Source organism: Spermophilus citellus, assembly GCF_964194105.1.
Source record: "Spermophilus citellus genome assembly, chromosome: 3".
NCBI classification, from domain to species: Eukaryota; Metazoa; Chordata; class Mammalia; order Rodentia; family Sciuridae; genus Spermophilus; species Spermophilus citellus.
Window position 1 is genome coordinate 23,947,799 of NC_138184.1, and position 12,111 is coordinate 23,959,909.

The window sequence follows — 12,111 nt, forward strand, 5'->3', positions numbered from 1 at the left end:
TGGCAAAGGCTTCCACGGTGGCCCTGTGGGAGGCACTCGTGCTAATTCACATACCTGGTCTCAAGCCTATTCTCCCTTGCTTTCCTCCACCACAGAGGCAAACAGGAGAACAACCCTCTGCTTCCCAGCCTCCCTTGAGAAAGTCATGTGACATAGTTCTGACCACTGAGCCTGAAGGGGAAGCCCACTGAGGGGGTTTCTAGAAAAGCCTTTGCTTTCCTGTTCAAGGGAATAGATGCAGCTGACCCCGCCTACCTCAGCTTGTTTCTGCTTTGAAGATAGATAAGCAGCTCATGAGCCAATAAGAGGGAGAATAAATGCCCAGGGCTGAGTAAGATAGAGCAGAAGGACTGAGAGAGCGGGGTCCAGACAGCAGTGGATTAGCTGAACCCTAGGGAGCCACCACCAGCCTCTGCATATCTGGTTGCATGAAAAAAAAAAATTAAGAATAGAATTCCCTCTCTGTTGAAGCCACTGTTGTCCAGGTTTCCTGTTATTTGTGTCTGAACATATTCCTAACTGACAGGTCACTTCCAGCTTTTACATTCAACGTAAGATAGGCGTCTCCCCTATCCAGGACCCTATAACTTGATGTGGAAGATTTTGGAGATGAGTTGGGTTCAAAATTACAATCATCCCAGAACCGGGCTCAGGTCATTAGTGCAGTAGAGGCATTTCAACCATGAAGAATCATCTGCAATCTTTGAGTTTATCAGAACATATGGCGTCCTGCTGAGATGTATAAACGGAGCTGAATGTTGCTTGGCAGTCAGGATTTCCATCTGCAAACAGGTTTGTTTACCCCATCATAGGGTTTGTAAATTAGGCATCAAATAGTGTCCACAAGCACTTTTGTTTCACCAGCAAAGTGTTTCAAGATGACCTAAAATGGTAATGCTTTTGATGGGCTATCTGACTCATGTATCCTGTCCAAAGTATTAATAATACGTATAGCTTGATTTTTGGCAACTTTGTTTCTCTAGGTGGATTCTACTGTATGTTTTGTCTCACTGGAGGGGGATTCTGATAGCCCTCCCACTCTGCAGGAGATTGGAAGGGTTAAGTGATAAATTCGTGGCTGAGCTCACAGCTAGAAGCCTCTGGGTTTCCACATGGGTGCACATGGTTTCCTACCCTTGGGTGAGGGCACTAGTGCCCAGAGGCCTCTTTTCTAATATGCCTGTCCCACAACAGATGTCAGTCCTGACAGCTGTGTTCCTTTTGGTTCAAGGGGCTTTGCTCCATACCAAAAAATTTGTATCTGGGTTGTCAGGGGAATGAGATCAAGGGAAGACCATGCAGACCCATCTGAACAAGGACAGCATCCAAGGAAAGAGTCATCGTGAGGCTTCGCCTTCAGAAAAACCTGCAGAGGGCATCTCCCCTATCCAGGACCCTATAACTTCATGTGGCAGATTTTGGAGATGAGTTGGGTTCAAAATGATTTTGGTGTGAATTAGCCATCTCTGTATGCTGATGTCCATTTTAGAAAAGTCAGCATTGTAGGTGTGAAAACGGATTTGTGATCCTTCTCTTAGCAAATAAGATATGTATTTAAAAAGTTGGCACCTTGTTTGGTAGATGAAATTCCTTTGCATATCTTTTGGAAAGAAAGACACATGACTAAGAAGTTCGGGGAGGGGGGAAAGTTAAGCCATCTTAGGATGATGGATAGTGTGAGAATGTACACACGTTTTTAATCATCCAGGGGCATTAAAGGGCCAAGGTTATTAATGGGAAGAACCTGAAAGACATTTGAATAGAAGGATTCTAACTTCAACTAAAAATATGATATCAAAGGGTAGGTTGGACATCAATAGTGCATTGAAGTGATTGTCCCATTCTGTCCATAGACAACACTTTGTAAGACATGTAAGCTGGCATGTTTTTTTTTCCTTTTTGACAAGAATGCTTTTCTTTTTTCCTTCTTGACAAGAATGCCTTCTGTGAGCTACACATTTCCCAGTTCTCTGCAGTCCCTGTCACTTATTCTGCACATGTTACTGAGGACCTGTGGTATGTAGACTATGCTCCAGGTCCTTGGATGAAACAGTGAACACAGTGGATGAAGCCTTTGCTTATGGCTTGCCTTTGGTCCTACCCCAGCCTCTTGACACGCTGTCCTGGTCCCCAAAGCCACTTGCATTTGCCACTAAGTCATAGTGAGGAGTCTCTGGTAGCTGGTGTGTGGAGAGTGCCACAGTGTCACTTGGAGGGTTTGTGGTCAGGATCATTTTCAGAAGGGATTTAGCCTCCAGTTGAGAAAAGTGACTAAAATTTTAAAAATTATATGAAATCAGAAAGAGATCTCTCTGTTGCTTGGTGTCCTCATTTTGATCTGGCAAATCAGGATCTAGATGCCATTTCCCACCAGTAGGAACCAAGAGTCTCTTGTTCGTACCTAGGAATGATCTGTTTACTCAGACCTGGGGTTGGGGGTGGACAGTGCACCTACTGAAAGCTGGAATTCATTGCTGGATAACTGGAATTTCATTGCTTGTATGACAGGAATGGGTCACCTAATCTCCCTGATCCTTAATGTCCTTGGCTCAATGAAGGAGACCAGATTTCATACATGGCTAACTTTGCTTGTTATGCAAATTGCTCCTTGCTCAGTCTAGAGTTAAAAATTGAAAGCACCTTCTTTCTACTACTGTGTTACAAAAACTATATTTAGCAGTGGACAGGATTTTGTTCAGAGAAAAAGCTGGTGGAGATTCAGAGGTGGCTGGCAGGGAGCCCTGCATGCAGGAGAAAATGAAAAGCTCAGGGATCTTTTCTGTTTCTATTGCCTACAGCCCCAGAGCAATGAGCTGAATGTCACAAAGCACGATTTGAGAGCCCAAGAGCATGCTCCATTAGGGGAGTCGACACTACTCCAGATATTAATTACAAGATGAATCAGATGTGAGTTTCATGGGAGAGGCGAAAATGTGAAAAACGATCAACCGACAGAATAGGAGGCTGACCTCAGAGACACTGTGACCCAGGGAGCCTGACATGATGGAACTGAAATGGCTGGTAAATCCCCAAAACAAAATCCAAACCTTCAAGTGATCAAAGAAACACATACTAAACAACAATTTTATTATGTGCCAGATTAATGCACGGTTTTCTTTGAAACTGTCAAGTGTATGCCAACGTGCCTTAGCACAGGTATGGCAGGCACTTTGGGCTGCTGACCCACCACAGGATATGTTTATTTTGATGCATCCACACTCCTGGTCTCCTGATGATAAGCATCACTTCTGAGAGCCCAGGTATCCACTTCTAGGGTTCAATCTGTCACAGCCCCATGGGGTTGGCAAATGCAAATCTATAACATGAGCTAAAACAAAAAGCCCACACTCAGGGTACAGAGGTAACGGGAAGCACTGATCTTTGATAGCGTTGTTTAGCATTGCAAGGTTGGAACCCTGCCAGCGGCCATTTCAATGGACCCAAGAAAGAAGGACCATGTCATAAATCTCCTAAATTTTCTCTAGGGACTTCAGGGTAGAAGGAGACAACTTTACTTTTTTATCTCATGACCTACAAACTTTACCCTTAGCAATCACTCTATCCTATCCCCCAGAAGTTTTCTCTTTCTAAAAAAAAACATGCTGCTATAGACAAATTCTTACTGCATTTACTTTTCCTCAAAAACTGATATCCAAAGACATGCAGGACATGAAGCGTTGCCAGGGGGGTGATTCTGAGCTTGGAGAGCTCTGAAGAAGAAAATATTTTCATTCAAACACCTAGACGTGCAGTACTTATTAGCGATCCTTGCAAATTCTCCTGAAATGTCCCGTGTCATCATTCTTTTCAAAGCTTTGTGCTGGACGGAGAAAGGCAAACTCATTTTGAGCTGTAATAAATGAGAATGCTCCTTCCCAGAATATGGGGCATGCTCCAATCATTGGCTGCCTGGCTGAACAGAAAGAGGCCACCTTGGAGTTAAAGAGGGTGAACTTGCTAGTGTGCCCTTGAGCATGTGCATACCTGTGATTGTGTCTCAGCTGGGCTAACACACAGTCAGTGTCAGGTTGTGTGTTATGAGGGGGGGCTGTGCCACTCACTCCAGTCTTGATATAATTTGATACGGGACAAAAAGCCTTAAGGATTAAGCAATGTGTACAGGTGTCTCGGCAGAAAAGAGATTTTCCTAGCTCTACCTTGGGGACTATTCTGACACCTATAACAAGAGAAAAATGGCAAGACTAGTAGAAGGTGAAGGGACATTGACAACAGGTTTTTGAGAGACAAAGAAGCAAGCAATCTACCTAGGTGTTCATGGGTCAATCAAGAAACAGAGAAGGGCAGTGGCCAGGGGACTGACACTTCAGCGTCTTGCAAAGGGCCCAGTAGTCACCCATGGGATTCCTTTGGCACCTATGAAAATGCTTTCTTTTAAAATCACAAGAAAAAAATTAAACCTTTGGTCCAGGAATATGTTTTAATATATAATATTAGTATATTAATATTTAAATGAACACAGTTATAAAATGTGATTTCCTATTTTTTTTTAATGAACAAAGAAAAAGTAAAAATGCCTAGGCCCACCAAAATCACAAGATGGCAATGGTCTTGCTAATCTGGAGTCTCTCTCTGAAAAGCACCTGGCAGGGTCCTTGTTCCATGATGACTGGGCCAGCTCCAGACATTTAGTGAGGGCCTTGAGTAAATACCTACTCATGAACTCATGGTATAACCCTCCCTGGGACTCCCCAAACTAATGGAGGGAGATGGTGGAGGCTTGTGCTATGGTCTTGAGGTTTCCTGCTGGGGACTGATGCGGATGTCACCTCCTCATTTGCACACACAGGTCTATGAAGCCTGGGGAATTCAAGTTACACTGTGTGACTTTGTGCAAATAACAACCTCTCTGAGCCTCCCTTATGAAATGGAACTAGCACTATCTAGCATAAGAGGCTGAAAGCAATGAATGAAACAGCATGTGCCAGTGTCCACGTAGCATCTGGGTGCAGAGCTCTGGGCCCCTCCTCAAGCACTTCTCTCTTGCCCTACAGGCCTGCTTCCTGGCTGGAGGTGGGCACACTCTTGGTGAGGGCCGGTTGGCTCAGCTGCCTCTCCTTATATGCTGTATTCTTAAAACATCTTTCTGTGCCTGCTTGGTGTTGTAAAGAATGATTTTTACCATTCATTACAAAAAAGTGAAACTTTCATTGTTTTTTGTTTTCCAATTATTTTTTTTTACATATTTATTTTGCCAGCTAAGAATATTTTAAAATGGAAATATTTTAAAAAGGGGAAAATCCACTATAACCTATTGGCTACTGCCTCCATAATTTCATAAGGAAGGGACACCTGGATATCAGGAAGGACGTATCTAGTATCAGAACTCAGAATAGTCTCTTCTAAGACTAAGCAACCAACCTCACATACATAAAGAAACACACACACACCACACCACACCCATACACACGTGTGTACACACAGAGGGAGAGAAAAAGAGAAGTCTCAAAAGAGAAGTCTCATTCTGTTCTTTTCCACTCTTTTTTTACAAAATATTTCTTTTTTAGTTTTCGGTGGACACAACATTTTTATGTGGTGCTGAGGATCGAACCCAGGCCACACGCATGCCAGGCGAGCGCGATACCGCTTGAGCCACATCCCCAGCCCTTTCCCATTCTTTTTTGGGAAAGCAGGGGGACTGGGGATTGAACTCAACCACTGAGCCACATCCCAGCCCAGCCCTTTTTTATATTTTATTTAGAGACAGGTCTCACTGAGTTGCTTAGCACCTTGTTTTTTTTTGTTTTTTTTTTTGCTGAGATTGGCTTTGAACTCATGATCCTCCTGCTTCAGCCTCCCAAGCCACTGGGATTATAGTCATGTGCCACTGACCTAGCTCTTTCCCCCTCTTAAAAAAGAGAGTAACAAGAGAGTGGATGGAGGAGGCTGTATTTCCCTTTCTGGGGGTCATCTAAATGGTGCACACTGATAACAATAGAAAAGGTCATCACCTTGCTGGGACATTGAAGATAACAGGCCCCAAACATCATTGACTATTTCCCATCCTCACTCATTTAGTTCAAGCCTTCAGGAAGCATCTATTCTATTCTAGGTACTGCACTGAGTCCTGCAGGGGATGCAGAAGCAAATAAGCCATGATCCCCGTCCCAGAAAGCAGAAAGTTCTAGAAGACTAACAGAAGGTAACAGAAGACAAGACACCTATCCTGCACGTGAGCATCAGCCGGTGACCTGTACAGGAGACAACTGGGTTCCACCATGTGACTTTGGGGTTGAGTCTGGAAACACAAGAAGATGTTAGGCTAAAGGAACCACAGTCCAGGGCAAGCTGTGGGTGGGAGACAGATGACAGAAGGGAGGCAGGGACAGGTCCTGGAGTTTGGGTTTGTACTGCTGGTAATGAAGTGCCCCTGCAGGTTTTTGCAGCAGTTTTTATCATTAGCTGTCATTTACTGAGCTCTCTGTGTGCCAGGGACTGGGGTTATAGTGAACCCTCTCTTCCACCAGAGTCATCATTAAGCTTCTCCAGAGACCCTCACCATCATTGTTCTTATTAATGGAATATCGGCAAAAATTTCTTTGAAGAACTCAATATCGTTTGAGACTTTCTACTTTCTGTAAGGGCTAAATTTCTCCATCCTGCAAAAGCTGAATTTGCCTGCAAACCTGATGATGTACAAAAATGGCTACTTCTGCTTTCTGTGGTAAAGACTTGCAAAACCTCTGGGTAGCCTCAAGAGGGGACAAAGAGTAACTGTTACATACCCTGCCCCCATGGATACATAACCACACCACTGAGTATATAAAGTTTAAAGAATTTTCAGACTCAAGTTCCAGAGGTTTTTTTGTTTGTTTGTTTTTAGGCAACAGCTGCTCTGGACCACTGTCGTTAATAAACCTGCTTCCTGCTAATTCCTCGGGTGTCCAGCCTCATCTGCTGTACATCAGGGTGAGCACTGTATGTGCCTTGCTTCATTGAACCCTCCTAATCGTCCCAGGATGCAAGGACTATGATGACCGAGATAGAAAGAGCCGAGGCTTCAACCAGTGACCAGGGATTTGCCCTGAAGGAGTGAGATTTGCACCCAGATATGTCTCATGTCAAAGCCTGGGCTCTTAACATGCCAGTGTGGGAGACTTGTGCTTCACAAAGGTAACTGTGACTGTCATAGGAGGGCCAGAGCTAGGGCTGGAGAAAACTGGAGGCAGAGAGGAAATGCAGGAAACTATTATCTGGAGCTCAAATCAAAGGTCACAAGGGTCAAATGTGGGAGCAGCCGTTGTAGGGATAAAAAGGATATAAAGTGCAAGATTTTGGAAAGAGAACTAAGAGATGTGTGGCTATGGAGTGAGGAAATGGGCAAAGGCAAGATGGTGCTGCTTTTGAGCTTGGTGCTCTGGTAGAAACTGAGACCATGAAAGGAGATTTAAACCCCGGGAGGAAGAGAAGCATTCATTAGGCTCCTGAAGAGGGGAAAATATAACACCCCAAAACTCCTTTTCTTACAGTCCAAGAGGTCGGGTGCTTATCAAATGCCCAAATGGAATAACATCCAAGTCATTTATTCAAGTTTTATTTTAAATTTGTTCTTCTTGATGTCAGGTCCTCGGTGAGTGGAAGGGACATGACTGTCACAGTTGCTTTAGGAAAATGGAGCTATTGGTAATAAGTTGGGGGCCCTCCATTCCTCCTTTCAGCCCTGTGATAAAGGAACTTTCTTTCAGGGATCAGAGGACTCACAAACAATAGAAAGAACTTCATCAGAGCTCTTTTGAAGGCAGCTTTGAAGATCATGGAGTGAATGGGGGAATTACAGGCAGGGCTCAAAAGCCTTTCTGCAGTTCAAGTTGCATAGAGTAAATGTGGGGCCATACCTTCTCCCCTTGCTGAATGTTGCTCTGATGCTCCAACATCCAACAGAACTGTTTAGGAGAGGAGAGAAGAAGGAAGGAAGGAAGGAAGCCGGCGGTCAACATGGGTCCATCTTGCTCAGGTCTACTCCAGGACTCTCAGTGATTTCACTCAATCTTTGCCACAACCTGACGTGGTTGACATGCTCATGACATCTCTAGAGATGAAGAAACTGCAGTGCAGTGAAGAAGATGCAGAGCTAGGAGCTCAGAGACTGGCCTCCAAAGCCCATGATCCTTCCCATGGTCACCACCCCCACTGTGTAATTCCCTGGACCAACTGGGCCATACAAAGTGATGATGAAGAAACAGGATCCAAGGGACAATCAGATCAGTGAACAACAGATCAGCAAGAGAAGGGTCTAAGGACAGGGAGCCTCAGGCCATCTGCAGTCTCTACCAAGTGACATCAGCTGGAATAAGCTCATCAAGTCCAAGCCACACAATGGAACTGGAGATTTGTCCAGTGATAAGCTTCTGCTCTGAGCCCTCCAGAGCCCACCTAGGGTGGAGTAGCCCACGACAACCAGTGAGAAAGAATGTGCTCTGTAAGAAAATCCAGACACCACCATCTGCTCACGACTTTACTCTCCCCTATTACAGAGGCTGTCTTGCCATTATGAACTATTTCCATCAAACCACCAGAGCAAGCAGGGAAATTTGTCCAAAAAGCCCTGATTTCATGTATTTTTCTCCTTTTCAAAGGTAAGAAAAGAAACTCCATATGTCCCCCTAAATAGTTGACAGAAATCTGTGAAAAAAATTCAGTGCAAATGTGTTTCAGTTCTCATGAAACATAAGGCACTCTGGCGATGCCTCTAAAACCCGTCAAAATACATTCTCTATGAACAGATTCGTGTCCCTGAAGAGTGACTTGATAAAAGAGGGTGGAACAGAACTGTGGAAAGAAATTGGAACATGAACTTAATAAATTAGCATGCATAATATACCAATACAGCTAGACATAACTGAGATCAGAGGAGAAGAGAGCCAGGAAGAACCTAGTCGTCCTTGGACTATCCAGGTTGTGATGGTCAAGATCATTCATGAAAGAAATAAGATTTTCCTTTTTTAAATGGTGTTATGGTTTAGATAGGAGGTATCCCCCAAAGCTCATGTGTGAGACAATGCAATAATGTTCAGAAGTGAAATGATAGGGTTATGAGAGCCTTAACCTAATCAGTGGATTAATCCACTGATGCGGATTAACAGGGTGGTAACTGTAGGTGGTTAGGTTGGGGCTGTAGGAAGTAAGTCACTGGGGGTGTGCTTTTGGGGTCACTGGTGAGCAGACTTCTCTCTCTACTTCCTGGCTGTCAAATCCTGAGCTTCCTTCTTCCATCTACTCTTCCACCATGATGTTCTGCCTCATCTCCAGCTCAGAGCTATGGAGTCGGCTGACCACGGACTGAACCTCTGAAACTGTGAGCCCAAATAAACTTTTCTTCCTGTAACTGGTTATTGTCAGGTCTTTTGGTCACAGTGAATAAAAAGCCGACTAAAACGAATGGTGGCGAAAAATGAAATTTTAAAAGTGTACCACCTCTAGTTTAGTTCCAGAATTAAATCCAGTATCTGCATGTTTCTCTGAGATAATTTTCTTGTCCTTCCTGGGTAGGAACCTCCGTTGTTGATGTAGGTCACCTGGACAAGGCCCCATTAGGGCCTGGTGAAGATCACAGACAAGGGGAATGCTGAAGCCATCACCTTGGGCCAAACCTGCCCTAGCCAGGTGTAGTGCAGGCAGGACTGTTTCTTAGCCCAGGACGTTCATGGCCATTGATCTTTTTTTTGCTTTTTTTATATACTGGCTATTCCTGATATCAATTGGAAACATTTCTCCATTGCTGATAGTAGCCCAGGGGGCCGGCAAGGGGCTAAATTTTGAAGAAGCCATAGGACATGACATCACCTCCCAAGTTCACTTGGAAAGGAATGTGGTAGCCCAAGTGACTTGGTAAGTGTAAGGTCTCTCTGGTTACTTCTCTGCTCAAACTTTTCTGTATGCCTCCTATCATGCCAGCAGTTCTGTGTGTCCCACCTGGCCCTGCTTGCTCTGGTCCCTGCTCTCCCTTCTTCTACTACTCTTTCCTTGACCACCATGCTCCAGCCAGAGAGATCCTTGAACTTGTCAAGGTCATTTTCCTCTGAGGATCTCAACTGGCTTTTTCTCCCTGGAGAGCCCCTCCTGAGGTCTTTGCCTGAATTTTTCCTGCTTGATTGTCCTTGGGGGTCTCAGTTCAAAAGACACTTGGCCAGAGAGTTCCCTGCTGTGTAGGACTTCATCCTCTGAATTCCCTCCATTACTCCCTGGTTACCACTATTGGACATATTCCCCTTTATGTGCTTCCATATTTTCAGCGGCCTCCTGCAACATTCGCTCAGGAGAGCTGGGAGATTTCCTTTCCCGTGCATAATGCATTGTGATTCCTACAATAGCTTAATAGTTATTTGTTGAACAAATGGTGAATGAGCAGGGATTCAGACCACAGTTTGCACCATCAGCCCTCGCAAGAGAAGCTGGCCTATGTCTACAGTTGGGACTGCTCACCAGGGGGATCCATTTATTCCTTCATTGGAGTAAAAATTAAGGACTTTCTCCTCTTACCACATCCCCTCTGCCCCCCCCAGACAAGAAGAATAAGTCAATAATTGCCATAATATCAGTAACTTAAAAAAATAATCTTTTTTCTAAGTATGGGTGGAAAGTGGGTTAAAATCATGAGATAAAATCTTGAGTTAATTTATATTTTAGGTTGTGCTTCTAGACCATTCCATCCAATTGTCTATCACAAATTTAAGTACTGTGTCTTTAAAACATATAAATAATATCTTCATAGATGGGTCCTCTTCATTTTTGACTATTTATTTTATCTGGTGATTTTAATTTTTTAGAATGTTTTTGAAAAATTAAAAAAAAATTGGTTCGAATTTTTAATTTGAAACTTCTACCTAAATTTGGAAGAGTTCATCTTTACAGTCTTCCCTTCCAGAAAACAGCTACACTTCTTGGAGATCTGCAGTTTTCTTGTCAAGTTTTAACTTCACATTTTTTTGCTCTTATTATGGATGGAATTAGTTTCCATTTTATCCCTCTGTCCCCCCCAATCTGTTTTTGAGATTCATATGCAAATTTCAGTTCCCAGAAAATTAATGGCTGAACTAGAAACTTCTGAAGTGGGGAGTTCTAATGTAAATCCCAGAACCACTTGAGCCTTACTGTATAATTATGCCGAATGATGTGGTTTATGAATAGACTTGCTATGAATAGACCTTTCCTTTGACAAGAATGGATTTTTAATTTTGCACTTATTTGCATTCAGGGTTGCTGTATTCTTTTACAGGCTTTTTGTATTTCAGGTAAATGTTCATGATCTGACCTCATGGAGGAATTTAGTGCAGTCTGGGGATCTTCCCATTTCTCCATATTGTCTTTATCACATTCTATGGCAATAGCTGTTTCAAATCCCTTCTACAATCTTAAAACTCCAAGTCTATTATCCTCTCACTTTCAGAAGAGAAACTTGTCTTCTGAAGACAGAGAGAGAGAGAGAGAGACAACAACAAAACAGCATAGAACACACAACAACACCTCCTCACTGTCCCAACATCAAATTCACCTGCTCAATCAGATCTGATTGAGGCCGCTATTCCAGTGCCTATCCCCCATTTGTCTTCTGGACCTCATCTTCCCCATCTCCAAGAATCCCTTATGGTTGGACATTTAGACCATTTCCAATATTCCACTACAATAAAAACACAATGCTTAATGAGCTGCATTAATACACCCTTGGCTGCTTGCCCCATTTCTCCTTAGGATAAGTAATTTACTGGATCAAAGGTTACGTCCACTTAGATGGTTTTGGGTTACCAAGTTACCAAGATGCTATTATGGGTTGTCACTGTTTCCTGAACTCTTAACCATAGATTACTTTTCTTTTTAATCATCTAATTTGTCAGGCAAAAATGGCATCTCATTCTTTCAATCTGCATTTTTATTGACTGAGAAACAATAAACTTTTCTCTGTTTATGGTTATTTTCCTAATGCTTCAATAGTAATGTATTGAAGCATTTCTGTATTTTCTGTGTTTTATCAATCTTTTTGCTTCTGCCCATACTGCTATTATGAGACGCTCAGTAAACATTTGATGAATGAAAGAAAAAATGAAAGTAGACCATATGATAATTTTTGGGTTAGTTGTTATATTAAATTAAATCAAA

At 43.1% G+C, this 12,111-nt stretch overlaps 1 protein-coding gene across 3 annotated transcripts in view; it reads right to left on the bottom strand.

Moving 5' to 3' along the window:
• MYRIP (myosin VIIA and Rab interacting protein) overlaps window positions 1-12,111 on the bottom strand; it is a 335,039-nt gene that overhangs the window by 19,133 nt on the left and 303,795 nt on the right. The gene's annotated exons all lie outside the window — the stretch shown is intronic.